The 14,219-nt window shown below is 37.8% G+C and overlaps 3 long non-coding RNA genes across 3 annotated transcripts; all 3 read left to right on the top strand.

Annotated features, from left to right (window-relative positions):
• The first annotated feature begins 1,117 nt into the window (after positions 1-1,117).
• Positions 1,118-1,788, top strand: LOC112556949. The gene is made up of 2 exons (XR_003097870.1): positions 1,118-1,174; positions 1,544-1,788. It is a non-coding gene; the product is annotated as an uncharacterized LOC112556949 (long non-coding RNA).
• Positions 1,789-1,844: 56 nt separating this feature from the next.
• Positions 1,845-3,114, top strand: LOC112556952. The gene is made up of 3 exons (XR_003097873.1): positions 1,845-2,047; positions 2,416-2,483; positions 2,857-3,114. It is a non-coding gene; the product is annotated as an uncharacterized LOC112556952 (long non-coding RNA).
• Positions 3,115-3,600: 486 nt separating this feature from the next.
• Positions 3,601-4,116, top strand: LOC112556953. Its single transcript, XR_003097874.1, has 2 exons — positions 3,601-3,804; positions 3,854-4,116. It is a non-coding gene; the product is annotated as an uncharacterized LOC112556953 (long non-coding RNA).
• Positions 4,117-14,219: the final 10,103 nt, after the last annotated feature.

Here is a 14,219-nt window from a genome sequence, read left to right as displayed (position 1 = left end):
TTTCTCTACACAAGGACTGAGAAGACCAAGCGTATATCATTAAAGGAAGTAACAATGAAATGTGTTTGTATCTTTACTAAACACTAACCATTCTAACCTTTAAACTAATGAGTTCTGTATGGCTGTGTATATTGTTTTATGCATGTCAATGATTTAAATTTGTAAACTTAATCTTTATTTTTTTTATAGTATTTACGATCTTTCTCATTATTTTTGCATTTGAAATCACCGAAGCCATGGCGTTCCTGGCCAGTAGAAGGAAAGGACAGCATCTTTGACAGTGACCAAGAATGAATGAGAGTGGGATGTATTTCCTTTCTTTATCTTTTGTATTTTTGCTTTTTTTTGTGTTGTCCATCTAGTTCTGATTGTATGTTTAATGACCTGTATCTATTTTGGGGGCTATTTTTCAGAATCTTCTTAAATTGATTTTCTACAAGGACTGAGAAGACCAAGCGTATATCATTAAAGGAAGTAAAAACTGAAATGTGTTTGTTGTATCTTTACTAAACACTAACCATTCTAACCTTTAAACTAATACGTTCTGTATGGCTGTGTATATTGTTTTTATGCATGTCAATGATTTAAATTTGTAACTTAATCTTTATTTTTTTTTTATAGTATTTTTACGATCTTTCTCATCCTATTTTTGCATTTGAAAATCATCGAAGCCTGGCGTTCCTGGCCAGTAGAAGGAAAGGACAGCATCTCTTGACAGTGACCAAGAATGAAGAGAGGTGGGATGTATTTCCTTTCTTTATCTTTTGTATTTTTGCTTTCTTTTGTGTTGTCCATCTAGTTCTGATTGTATGTTAATGACCTGTATCTATTTTGGGGGCTATTTTTCAGAATCTTTCTTAAATTGATTTTCTACAAGGACTGAGAAGACCCAAGCGTATATCATTAAAGGAAGTAAAAATGAAATGTGTTTGTTGTATCTTTACTAAACACTAACCATTCTAACCTTTAAACTAATACGTTCTGTATGGCTGTGTATATTGTTTTATGCATGTCAATGGATTTAAATTTGTAACTTAATCTTTATTTTTTTTTTATAGTATTTTTACGATCTTTCTCATCTATTTTTGCATTTGAAATCATCAAAGCCATGGCGTTCCTGGCCAGTAGAAGGAAAGGACAGCATCTCTTGACAGTGACCAAGAATGAATGAGAGGTGGGATGTATTTCCTTTCTTTATCTTTTGTATTTTTGCTTTCTTTTGTGTTGTCCATCTAGTTCTGATTGTATGTTTAATGACCTGTATCTATTTTGGGGGCTATTTTTCAGAATCTTTCTTAAATTGATTTTCTACAAGGACTGAGAAGACCCAAGCGTATATCATTAAAGGAAGTAAAAACTGAAATGTGTTTGTTGTATCTTTACTAAACACTAACCATTCTAACCTTTAAACTAATGAGTTCTGTATGGCTGTGTATATTGTTTTATGCATGTCAATGGATTTAAATTTGTAACTTAATCTTTATTTTTTTTATTGTATTTTTACGATCTTTCTCATCTATTTTTGCATTTGAAATCACGGAAGCCTTGGCGTTCCTGGCCAGTAGAAGGAAAGGACAGCAACTCTTGACAGTGACCAAGAATGAATGAGAGGTGGGATGTATTTCCTTTCTTTATCTTTTGTATTTTTGCTTTCTTTTGTGTTGTCCATCTAGTTCTGATTGTATGTTTAATGACCTGTATCTATTTTGGGGGCTATTTTTCAGAATCTTTCTTAAATTGATTTTCTACAAGGACTGAGAAGACCCAAGCGTATATCATTAAAGGAAGTAAAATGAAATGTGTTTGTTGTATCTTTACTAAACACTAACCATTCTAACCTTTAAACTAATACGTTCTGTATGGCTGTGTATATTGTTTTATGCATGTCAATGGATTTAAATTTGTAACTTAATCTTTATTTTTTTTTATAGTATTTTTACGATCTTTCTCATCTATTTTTGCATTTGAAATCATCGAAGCCTTGGCGTTCCTGGCCAGTAGAAGGAAAGGACAGCAACTCTTGACAGTGACCAAGAATGAATGAGAGGTGGGATGTATTTCCTTTCTTTATCTTTTGTATTTTTGCTTTCTTTTGTGTTGTCCATCTAGTTCTGATTGTATGTTTAATGACCTGTATCTATTTTGGGGGCTATTTTTCAGAATCTTTCTTAAATTGATTTTCTACAAGGACTGAGAAGACCAAGCGTATATCATTAAAGGAAGTAAAAACTGAAATGTGTTTGTTGTATCTTTACTAAACACTAACCATTCTAACTTTAAACTAATGAGTTCTGTATGGCTGTGTATATTGTTTTAATGCATGTCAATCGGATTTAAAATTTGTAACTTAATCTTTATTTTTTTTAGAAGTATTTACATCTTTCTCATCTATTTTTGCATTTGAAATCACTGAAGCCTTGGCGTTCCTGGCCAGTAGAAGGAAAGGACAGCAACTCTTGACAGTGACCAAGAATGAATGAGAGGTGGGATGTATTTCCTTTCTTTATCTTTTGTATTTTTGCTTTCTTTTGTGTTGTCCATCTAGTTCTGATTGTATGTTTAATGACCTGTATCTATTTTGGGGGCTATTTTTCAGAATCTTTCTTAAATTGATTTTCTACAAGGACTGAGAAGACCCAAGCGTATATCATTAAAGGAAGTAAAAACTGAAATGTGTTTGTTGTATCTTTACTAAACACTAACCATTCTAACCTTTAAACTAATACGTTCTGTATGGCTGTGTATATTGTTTTATGCATGTCAATGGATTTAAATTTGTAACTTAATCTTTATTTATTTTTTTGGTTGTATTTTTACGATCTTTCTCATCTATTTTTGCATTTGAAATCACTGAAGCCTTGGCGTTCCTGGCCAGTAGAAGGAAAGGACAGCAACTCTTGACAGTGACCAAGAATGAATGAGAGGTGGGATGTATTTCCTTTCTTTATCTTTTGTATTTTTGCTTTCTTTTGTGTTGTCCATCTAGTTCTGATTGTATGTTTAATGACCTGTATCTATTTTGGGGGCTATTTTTCAGAATCTTTCTTAAATTGATTTTCTACAAGGACTGAGAAGACCCAAGCGTATATCATTAAAGGAAGTAAAAACTGAAATGTGTTTTGTTGTATCTTTACTAAACACTAACCATTCTAACCTTTAAACTAATGAGTTCTGTATGGCTGTGTATATTGTTTTATGCATGTCAATGGATTTAAATTTGTAACTTAATCTTTATTTTTTTTATAGTATTTTTACGATCTTTCTCATCTATTTTTGCATTTGAAATCACTGAAGCCATGGCGTTCCTGGCCAGTAGAAGGAAAGGACAGCAACTCTTGACAGTGACCAAGAATGAATGAGAGGATGGGATGTATTTTCCTTTCTTTATCTTTTGTATTTTTGCTTTCTTTTGTGTTGTCCATCTAGTTCTGATTGATATGTTTAATGACCTGTATCTATTTTGGGGGCTATTTTTCAGAATCTTTCTTAAATTGATTTTCTACAAGGACTGAGAAGACACAAGCGTATATCATTAAAGGAAGTAAAAACTGAAATGTGTTTGTTGTATCTTTACTAAACACTAACCATTCTAACCTTTAAACTAATACGTTCTGTATGGCTGTGTATATTGTTTTATGCATGTCAATGGATTTAAATTTGTAACTTAATCTTTATTTTTTTTTTATAGTATTTTTACGATCTTTCTCATCTATTTTTGCATTTGAAATCACTGAAGCCTTGGCGTTCCTGGCCAGTAGAAGGAAAGGACAGCAACTCTTGACAGTGACCAAGAATGAATGAGAGGTGGGATGTATTTCCTTTCTTTATCTTTTGTATTTTTGCTTTTTTGCAGAATTAGAAGTGGAACTGCAAATTCTGATTTCGAGCATGCTGACTTGGGCGAGAGATCGCGAAAATGGGAGAAAGTAAAGACATTTAAATCCTGTAAATAATTCTGGGGTTGAGGGTGAATTACAAGAAGTAAAGCTGTAAAAATTTCAGCCGATATTTGTGTGGAAAACTCTGACATAAACCTGTACAGGTCAATGCTTTATGAATTTATTTATATAATCATATTTTAAATTAACAATTAAATAAACATCAGTAAACAACAAATTATGTTTGTTTTTTGTAACGTTTTTGTGTTTTTTATGAACGTTTTTGCTGTTTCTTATGCAATCATTGCAAGACACTCATTATTAGTCCATTTATATAGCAATTATAGGGTTATGTCGATGTATTTGATATTTTTTTGCAAATCAGAACACACCAAAATACCTAAAATTACCAGTAGCAGCTGTAAAAAAAAAATAATCTGGGATTTGCCCATACTCCCCATATGGAAAAACCCATATATAAGGCCCATGGTAAACCCGTTTGCGCTTTCTACGTTGGGACCTATATAGGTTTAACCATATGCCCCCTAGATTCTGCTATATAGGGTCAACGTGGGTCCATGTGGGTTCTGTTTTCTAATGCTACTTGGGAGCCCTTTAAGCAGATGCCACGTTGCAGAGCCAGAAATGCGTGCCCGAGACGAGAAATTTAAAAGAAAAAAATAATAAATAAATTAAAAATTTTTTTTTTATTAAATTAAAAAAATTTCAAATGACTTTTCTGGAACTTTCCATCCTAATTGCTACAATTTGGATGTTTTAAGAAACCTTTTTCTTCTGAACACTGTTCTTCGTCGATCACTCAAATGGACACGCCTGCCTCCTGCACAAATGATGCTGTGCGCCGCAGGTCCACCAGGCTGCCGTGTAGCTTCCTCGATACTGGCGTCTCATCAGTCCAAATGCGGTGCCTGAGTTCTTCGTGCATGGGGCATTCTTGCAGTAGATGAGTTGTTGTCTGACTGCCTGTCTGGCACGGGCACTGGTCTGTCTGGCCGATCCGGAGCTTGGTGTACACCTGGTCATTGAGACGGTTGTGGCCTGTCCTCAGCCTGAAGATAATGACCTGCTCAGCCCTTGTAAGCCGGTAGTATGGGTCGTTTCGGTTGAAACGTGGGTGCTACTGCAGCCACTTGTTGTGCTGTTTGGCCTTGATGATGGTTTTGACTTCAACTGAAGGTGGTGGACCTGTCTTGCTGCTCTTTTGGGATCCTTCCTTAGCAAGAAGTGTCTGCGGCTCGTTTGCCAAATACACCACAGTGGGAGGAATCACTGTAAACGACTGTATAGTCTCCGCATAAGGAGGAGAGAGCAGTGGTCAGGTCGTTCAAGTTCTTGTCTCTGGCAGTCTGTAAGGCCTGCAGAACAGACAGTGCATCTGTAAAGAAGACGACGTTGTTGGAGGTGTCTGGACTGTTCTCAACGTGGGTGGCAACTGCTTCAGCCTTCAAGTTGGTGGAGTAGAGGCCGGTTGCGAGGGAAAGACGGTCTTCTCTTCCTCCTGGGTACCGGATGTAGATTCCGGCGTCACCATTCTTCACGGCTTGTTCAGCTGACCCGTCAGTGAATACGTGAGTCCACTGATCTTGTGGGAAGTTGTTGTGGATATACTCCATAGTACAGGACTTCTTCACAGCGCCGTCTTGGGAGTCTTTCTTGCCAACACCAGGAATGCTGCAGTTAATCAGGGGAAAGCAGTATTCTTCCATGCTGGGTTTGTCCGGCACAGGGGGATCTCTCTGGGGTCGTGTTCCAAGATATCTTGGTGTTTCGTTCAAGGATCCTCGTCTGGTGGATGAAACTTCCCCTTTTCAACCTTCCCTTCGTCGGCTGAGCCAGTCTGTTTCTCATGGGGTGATTTGGAAGTCTCTTGAACTTGGCGGCTTGGACGAGCATCTTTGTGTCACGTCGGTCCTCAAGTGGTTCCAACCCTGTGATTGTCTCCAGTTCCTGTATGGGCGTAGACCTCATGGCTCCAGTGATGAGTCTGGCTTCTTGATTCTGAACCTTGCTGACCTTCTCATGCTGTCATGCCATACTCTAGGACTGGTCTGACCCTTCCGGTGTACAGCTTCTTGAGGATTCTGTCATCCGCGTCCCAGTTCGTACCAGCCAACTTCTTCATAATTGCAAGTCGCACCTTAGCTCTGACTTCGACCTTCTTGGTCTGAGGCTTCCAAGTAAGTCTCTTATCGAAGGTTACCCCAACGTAGGTAGGGTTGTCCTCCAGTGGGAGAATCTGTCCATCGAACTTCTGTGCAGTGGACAGACTAAATATAGTGAGGTGGTCTTTTTGGGGTTGACTTTGACAAGGTAGTCTGCAGGACATTAGATCAGTTGTCGCTCCACCAAGGACCAGGGTCATCTGCATAGGGACATTTCGGGGGAGGTCCTTGATGATGTTTATGAAGACAAGAAACAGGGTAGGACTGAGTACTCCCCCTTGAGGAACTCCTTCTCTCAGCGTCTTCTTTCGGCTGTATGTTCCGCCAACGTGGACTCTCGCCTTCCTATTGTTCAGGTATTGAGAGATCCACTGGTACATACAGCCGGATACGCCACACTTCTGGAGTTTCAAACTCAGTCCATCTTTCCAGACCTTCTGGAGTTTCAACCTCAGTCCATCTTTCCAGACCTTGTCGAAGGCCTTTTCCATGTCTATCCAAACCGTCAGCGTGTGCTTCTTGTCCTGGAAACCATCTTCGATCTTCTGGGCGATGCAGTTGAGCGATGTTGTCTGAAGCCTGCTTGTTCTGGTGTAAAGATGTTTTTCTTTTCCAAGTGCCATGATAATCTGGTGTTGATGAGGCGTTCCATTAACTTGCCCACGCAACTGGTGAGGCTTATGGGTCTGTAACTGTCCACCTTCGCTCGGTCTTTGCCTTTCTTGTGGACGGGCACCATGTCTGCCTCTCGCTAGATTTGTGGGACATGGCCGCTGTTCCAGCTGTTGTTGAAGAGGTCGAGTTTGGTCTTGGCTCGTGGGCTTAGGTGTTGCAGCATTTCATTGGTGACCTTATCTGGACCAGGGGATTTCTTCTGACTTAGGGTCTTGACTGCTTCTTCAAACTCTCTCATGTTGAATGGTTTGTTCATGTAGTCTTCCTGGTGTTTTCGCTGGCTGAATTCTCTTCTTTCTTCATGAACTTGCTGTTTCTTTTCTTCTGGTTCTGTGATGTTGCTGACCTCTTCATAGCTCTCAATGAAAGCGTTTGCTCCTTTTCTACCTGTTAGCATATCTTGTGCTTGTTGTATGACGATCGGTGCACTTCTAGTATCTTCATCATTCATCGCCCTTGCCAGCTTCCATAACTTGTTTCCTTCTCTGTCTAGATTCAGTTCCTCTGTCTTTTCTCTCCATCTATTTCTTGCAGCTTCGTTGCAGGCTTTTCTGTATTTGGCGCTTGATTCTTTCAGTGCGCGAGAAGAAAGTCGGTGGGTCTTCTGGATCGTTAAGCAGGATCATCTTGCTATCGATTTGCCAGTCCTCTTCTTCCTCTCCTCTATTATCCGTCTCGTCGTAGCCCCAGCAGATTAAGTGGCTGTTAAAGTCGCCGACAGCCAAGCAGTTTTCGGCAGGGATATCAAGAGTCTGCAGGGAAAGTTCTTTGTCAGGTGGGCAGTACAGGTTGAAGATAGTGAGCATAGTGCTGTCTAATGTAATCTTGACTCCGTTTATTTCAGCTTGCTGATTCGTGTCCACTTGAAATTATTCTTTACAAGAATCAGCACACCTCCCTTGTGTCTTCCTTCTCTGTCCATCCTGAAGGTTTGGTAACCTCTGATGGTAAATCTGCGGTTGGGGTTTAGGTGCGTTTCTTGAATACAGGCCACATCTATTTTTTCAGCATGTAGTCTTTCTGTTTATTTTCTTTCTTTCAATTATTTTTGTTGTAAACGCCTCGGCGTTCTACTGTAGAATGTTGAGAGGCCTCAGGGTCTCTTCTGTGGTTGTTGTTCCTTTTCAGCCAGTAGCCATTTCCCTCCGCCTCCGAAGCCTGGCTCCTCGCATCGGGGCGTGGTGACCACCAGTATCATGGGGTGGGCCCTGTTGAGGCGCAGGGCCCGGCACTTCGCCTGCCTGGCGGACCTCACAGGCAAAGCACCGTATCGTTTAGAGTGAGCGTTGTCCATTTCATGCGAGTGTCAGTGCGTTGTGCGGCCGGGTGCAACAGTTTAGTCTGGCCTCTACCCTGACAGACCTGTTCTGCTTGGTTGTACCTGCCAGGAGCACAAGGCTCCCGCCGACATAGCTCTGTGGGTCGACGAGTCACACGAGCCAACACTACGGCAGGCAGTCAGTCACAGGGGGGTGGGGTGATTTGTTTTTGACGCCTTGCCAGCAACTGAAGCTATATTACGGCAAGCAGCCAGCCCTTTAAGCAGATGCCACGTGCAGAGCAAGAAAGGCGTGCCCGAGACGAGAAATTTATAAAAAAATTTATAAATTTATAAAAAAAAAATATATATATATTTTTTTAAATTAAAAAAAATTTCAACAGGACATTGATTCAATTTACAACTTTTTGGTCTAGATGATGGAGACATACTATTGTAGACTACTGACCGCCATAGTATTCAGTAATCAGGAGACAAAAAAAGGTTTTCAAAACACTCAAATTGTATCCATCAGGAAGGAAATTTCCACAAGATTCAAAGATAATATAGACTTACGATCGCTATGATTTTCCCATGGTTTTCCAAGAATGTATTTTTATAGTATACTAAGGAAGGAAGGTTTTCCAAGCTAAAAAAAATTCAATCTAGAAAGTTCTTTCCTGATGGCTAAAACTCATAGTAAAACTAAGTAAGCAAGAGGGCAAAAAAGTTTCAATCGAACTTTCTAGAACACGGAGTTTTACTAAGGAAGGAAGGTTTTCCAAGCAATTGCAATCATTTCCAATGAATCCCCTTTTGGTTGATGCAGTTTCATACACCTTTGTTGACTGAGGCAGTTTCATATACTATTGTAGACTTCCATAGTAAAACTCAGTAAGCAGGAGGGAAAAAAAAAATTTCAATCGAACTTTCTAGAAAGTTCTTTCGTGATTGCTAAATTTTGGATGTTTTAAAAAAATCTTTTCCTCCCAAACACGTAGTTTTACTAAGGAAGGAAGGTTTTCCAAACAATTGCAATCATTTCCAATGTACCCCCTTTTGGTTGATGCAGTTTCATACACCTTTGTTGACTGAGGCAGTTTCATATACTATTGTAGACTTCCATAGTAAAACTCAGTAAGCAAGAGGGAAAAAAAATTTTCAATCGAACTTTCTAGAAAGTTCTTTCGTGGTTGCTAAATTTTGGATGTTTTAAAAAAATCTTTTCCTCCCAAACAGGTAGTTTTACTAAGGAAGGAAGGTTTTCCAAACAATTGCAATCATTTCCAATGAATCCCCTTTTGGTTGATGCAGTTTCATACACACCTTTGTTGACTGAGGCAGTTTCATATACTATTGTAGACTTCCATAGTAAAACTCAGTAAGCAGGAGGGCAAAAAAAATTTCAATCGAACTTTCTAGAAAGTTCTTTCGTGATGGTTAAATTTTGGATGTTTTAAAAAAATCTTTTCCTCCCAAACACGTAGTTTTACTAAGGAAGGAAGGTTTTCCAAGCAATTGCAATCATTTCCAATGTACCCCCTTTTGGTTGATGCATTTTCATATACCTTTGTTGACTGATGCAGTTTCATATACTATTGTAGACTTCCATAGTAAAACTCAGTAAGCAGGAGGGGGGAAAAAAAATTTCAATCGAACTTTCTAGAAAGTTCTTTCGTGATGGCTAAATTTTGGATGTTTTAAAAAAATCTTTTCCTCCCAAACACGGAGTTTTAATAAGGAAGGAATGTTTTCCAAGCAATTGCAATCATTTCCAATGTACCCCCTTTTGGTTGATGCAGTTTCATATACCTTTGTTGACTGATGCAGTTTCATATACTATTGTAGACTTCCATAGTAAAACTCAGTAAGCAGGAGGGGAAAAAAAATTCAATCGAAGTTTCTAGAAAGTTCTTTCTGATGGCTACACTTTCGATGTTTTAAAAAAATCTTTTCCTCCCGACACACGGAGTTTTACTAAGGAAGGAAGGTTTTCCAAGCAATTGCAATCATTTCCAATGTACCCCCTTTTGGTTGATGCAGTTTCATACACCTTTGTTCACTGAGGCAGTTTCATATACTATTGTAGACTTCCATAGTAAAACTCAGTAAGTAGGAGGGAAAAAAAAATTTCAATCGAACTTTCTAGAAAGTTCTTTCTTGATGGCTACACTTTGGATGTTTTAAAAAAATCTTTTCCTCCCGAACACGGAGTTTTACTAAGGAAGGAAGGTTTTCCAAGCAATTGCAATCATTTCCAATGTACCCCCTTTTGGTTGATGCAGTTTCATACACCTTTGTTGACTGAGGCAGTTTCAATATACTATGTAGTTTCCATTAGTAAAACTCAGAAGCAGGAGGGGAAAAAAAAAATGTCAAATCGAACTTTATAGAAAGTTCTTCTCGGTGGTTGCTAATTTTGATGTTTTAAAAAATCTTTTCCTCCCAAACAGTAGTTTTACTAAGGAAGGAAGGTTTTTCCAAGCAATTGCAATCATTTCCAATGTACCCCTTTTGGTTGATGCAGTTTTCATACACCTTTGTTCACTGAGGCAGTTTCATATACTATTGTAGACTTCCATAGTAAAACTCAGTAAGCAGGAGGGGAAAAAAAAATGTCAATCGAACTTTATAGAAAGTTCCTGCTCGTGTTGCTAAATTTTGGATGTTTTTTAAAAAAATTCTTTTCCTCCCAACACGTAGTTTTACTAAGGAAGGAAGGTTTTCCACGCAATTGCAATCATTTCCAATGTACCCCACTTTATGGTTGAATGCATTCATACAACCTTTGTTCACCTCTGACGGCAGCTTTCATATACTATTGATTCAGTTAAACATGAGCAGGAGGGGAAAAAAACAATTCAGAACTTTTAGAAAAGTTCTCTTCGTGTTGGCTATACTTAAAAAAATCTTTTCCTCCCAAACACGTTTTCTAGATATGGAAGGTTTTAAAGCTTCCATAGTAAACTTTGTTGACAGTAAATACTATTGCAGGAGGGCAAAAACAAATTTCAATCGAACTTTCTAGAAAAGTTCTTTCGTGATGGTTAAAATTTTGGATGTTTTAAAAAAAATCTTTTCCTCCCGAACACGAAGTTTTACTAAGGAAGAAGTTTTCCAAGCAATTGCAATCATTTCCAATGTACCCCACCCTTTTGGTTGATGCAGTTTCATATACCTTTGTTGACTGATGCAGTTTCATATACTATTGTAGACTTCCATCGTAAAACTCAGTAAGCAGAGAGGGCAAAAACAAATTTCAAATCAAACTTTCTAGAAAGTTCTTTCCTGATGGCTAAATTTTTGGATGTTTAAAAAAATCTTTTCCTCCCGAAAACGGAGTTTTACTAAGGAAGGAAGTTCCGAAGCAAATGCAAATCATTTCCAATGAATCCCCTTTATGGTTGATATACTATTGTAGACTTCCATAGTAAAACTCAGTAAGTAGGAGGGGAAAAAAAAATTTTCAATCGAACTTTCTAGAAAGTTCTTCCTGATGGCTACACATTGGATGTTTAAAAAAATCTTTTTCCTCCCGAACACGGTGTTTTTAACTAAGGAGGAAGGTTTTCCAAGCAATTGCAATCATTTCCAATGTACCCCTTTTGTTGATGGCAAGTTCATACACCTTTGTTGACTGAGGCAGTTTCATATACTATTGTAGACTCCAATGGGTAAAACTCAGTAACAGCGAGGGCAAAACAAAAATTTCAATCAAAACTTTCTAGAAAGTTCTTTCACTGATGGCTAAATTTTGGATGTTTTAAAAAAATCTTTTCCTCCCGAACACGGAGTTTTACTAAGGAAGGAAGGTTTTCCAAGCAAATGCAATCATTTCCAATGAATCTCCCTTTTGGTTGATATACTATTGTAGACTTCCATAGTAAAACTCAGTAAGTAGGAGGGGAAAAAAAATTTCAATCGAACTTTCTAGAAAGTTCTTTCGTGATGGCTACACTTTGGATGTTTTAAAAAAATCTTTTCCTCCCGAACACGGTGTTTTACTAAGGAAGGAAGGTTTTCCAAGCAATTGCAATCATTTCCAATGTACCCCCTTTTGGTTGATGCAGTTTCATACACCTTTGTTGACTGAGGCAGTTTCATATACATATGTAGACTTCCATAGTAAAACTCAGTAAGCAGGAGGGGAAAAAAAATTTTCAATGGAACTTTCTAGAAAGTTCTTTCGTGATGGCTAATTTGGATGTTTTAAAAAATCTTTTCTCCCAAACACGGGTTTTAATAAGGAAGGAAGGTTTTCCAAGCAATTGGCATCATTTTCAATGTACCCCTATTTGGTTGATGCAGTTTCATCACCTTTGTTGACTGAGGCAGTTTCATATACTATTGTAGACTTCCATAGTAAAACTCAGTAAGCAAGAGGGAAAAAAAATTTTCAATCGAACTTTCTAGAAAGTTCTTTCGTGGTTGCTAAAATTTTGGATGTTTCAAAAAAATCTTTTCCCTCGTAAAACACGTAGTTTTACTAAGGAAGCGAAGGTTTTCCAAACAATTGCAATCATTTCCAATGAATCCCTTTTTTGGTTGATGCAGTTTCATCATACACATTTGTTGACTGATGGCAGTTTCATATACTATTGTAGACTTCCATAGTAAAACTCAGTAACAGGAGGGGAAAAAAAAATTTCTCAATGGAACTTCTAGAAAGTTCTTTCCTGGTGGCTACACTTTGGATGTTTTAAAAAAAATCTTTCTTCTCCAGAACACAGGAGTTTTACTAAAAGAAAGGTTTTCACAGCAGTTGCAATCATTTCCAATGTACCCCCTTTGGTTGATGCAGTTCATACACCTTTGTTGACTGAGGCAATTTCATATACTATTGTAGACTTCCATAGTAAAACTCAGTAAGCAGGAGGGAAAAAAAATTTTCAATGGAACTTTCTAAAAGTTCTTTCGTGGTTGCTAAATTTTGGATGTTTTAAAAAAATCTTTTCCTCCCAAACACGTAGTTTTACTAAGGAAGGAAGGTTTTCCAAGCAATTGCAATTATTTCCAATGATCCCTTTTGGTTGATGCAGTTTCATACACACCTTTTGTTGACTGAGGCAGTTTCATATACTATTGTAGACTTCATAGTAAAACTCAGTAAGAGCGGAGGGCAAAACAAATTTCAATCGAACTTTCTAGAAAGTTTTTCCGTGATGGTTAAAATTTTGGATGTTTTTAAAAAAAATCTTTTCCTCCCAACACGTAGTTTACTAAGGAAGGAAGGTTTTCCAAAACAATTGCAATCATTTCCAATGTACCCCTTTTGGTTGATGCATTTTCATATACTTTGTTGACTGATGCAGTTTCCATATACTATTGTAAAGACTTCCATAGTAAAACTCAGTAAGCAGGAGGGGAAAAAAATTTCAATCGAACTTTCTAGAAGTCTCTTTCGTGATGGCTAAATTGGGATGTTTTAAAAAAAATCTTTCCTCCAAACACGGAGTTTTAATAGGAATGGAATGTTTCCAAGCAATTGCAATCATTCATATTCCAATGTACCCCTTTTGGTTGATGCAGTTTCATATACCTTTGTTGACTGATGCAGTTTCATATACTATTGTAGAATTCCATAGTAAAACTCAGTAAGCAGGAGGGGGAAAAAAAATTTCAATCGAAGTTTCTAGAAAGTTCTTTCTTGATGGCTACACTTTGGATGTTTTAAAAAAATCTTTTCCTCCCACACACGGAGTTTTACTAAGGAAGGAAGGTTTTCCAAGCAATTGCAATCATTTTCCAAATGTACCCCTTTTGGTTGATGCAGTTTCATATACTTTGTTGACTGATGCAGTTTCATATACTATTGTAGACTTCCATAGTAAAAACCAGTAAGCAGGATGGGGAAAAAAACTTTCAATCGAAGTTTCTAGAAAGTTCTTTCTTGATGGCTACACTTGGATGTTTTAAAAAAATCGTTTTCCTCCACACACACGGAGTTTTACTAAAGGAAGGAAGGTTTTTCCAAGCAAATGCAATCAATTTCCAATGAATCCACCTTTCTGGTTGATATACTATTGTAGACTTCCATAGTAAAACTCAGTAAGTAGAGGAGGGAAAAAAAATTTCAATCGAACTTTCTAGAACAGTTCTTTCCTGATGGCTACACATTGGATGTTTTAAAAAATCTTTTCCTCCGAACACGGTGTTTTAACTAGGAAGGAAGGTTTCCAAGCATTGCAAATCATTTCCAATGTACCCCTTTTGGTGACTGCAGTT

This window comes from Pomacea canaliculata, linkage group LG2, assembly GCF_003073045.1.
Source record: "Pomacea canaliculata isolate SZHN2017 linkage group LG2, ASM307304v1, whole genome shotgun sequence".
Lineage (NCBI taxonomy): Eukaryota > Metazoa > Mollusca > Gastropoda > Architaenioglossa > Ampullariidae > Pomacea > Pomacea canaliculata.
Note: the sequence above shows the minus strand (reverse complement) of the source record. Positions and strands in the feature narration are given on the sequence as shown.